Source organism: Elephantulus edwardii, unplaced genomic scaffold, assembly GCF_000299155.1.
Source record: "Elephantulus edwardii isolate Elephantulus edwardi_28Jun2011 unplaced genomic scaffold, EleEdw1.0 scaffold00038, whole genome shotgun sequence".
NCBI classification, from domain to species: Eukaryota; Metazoa; Chordata; class Mammalia; order Macroscelidea; family Macroscelididae; genus Elephantulus; species Elephantulus edwardii.
Window position 1 is genome coordinate 21,402,172 of NW_006399788.1, and position 687 is coordinate 21,402,858.

Sequence of the window (687 nt, forward strand, 5' to 3'; positions counted from 1 at the left end):
GAATAAAATTTAATTAAAAACAACAACAACAACAAAAAAGAAAATAGTACCTTTATTGCAACCCCAGCAATGAGGTTTCAGAAACTTCACATGCAAAAGAGCATTGTTCCTCAAAGTAGCCACCGTGGTAACCAAATTTACTGCAGTGTTGCAGTCATTCCAAAAGTAGATATTAGAAGTTGACTCAGTTCCGACTCTTGGCAGCTCTACACCAGGGTGTAAATCTTTAACAGTAGGAGTCTCTCACTCTCCCATTGTCATAGACTCAGAACTGACTCATAACTGACCATCCAGTGGGGTTTTGAAGGCTGTCAATCACACAGGAGGAGACTGTTCATCTTTCTCCTGAGGAGCTGCTGGTGGGTTTGAACAGCCAGTGAGTTAGCACAGCTCCTTACTAACGACACAATCCGAGCTCCCCATGGGAAGAGAGCAATGGTAGAAAGGGAAGGCTTATTGTTTCTTAGCCATATTTTGTTTGGGCCCTCAAACAGAGTTCTATCACTTGAACAAACTTTGTCACCAGACTTGATTCTAAATGCTCTGTCAAGGAATTGTTATTGTTGTTGTTGTTGTTGTTGTTATGTGCCGTTGAGTCGCTTGCAACTCATAGTGACCCTATGTGCAACAGCCCTAAACTCTTCTCTGTCCTGTGCCAATCACACTGTCTCTGATACACCCATCCCA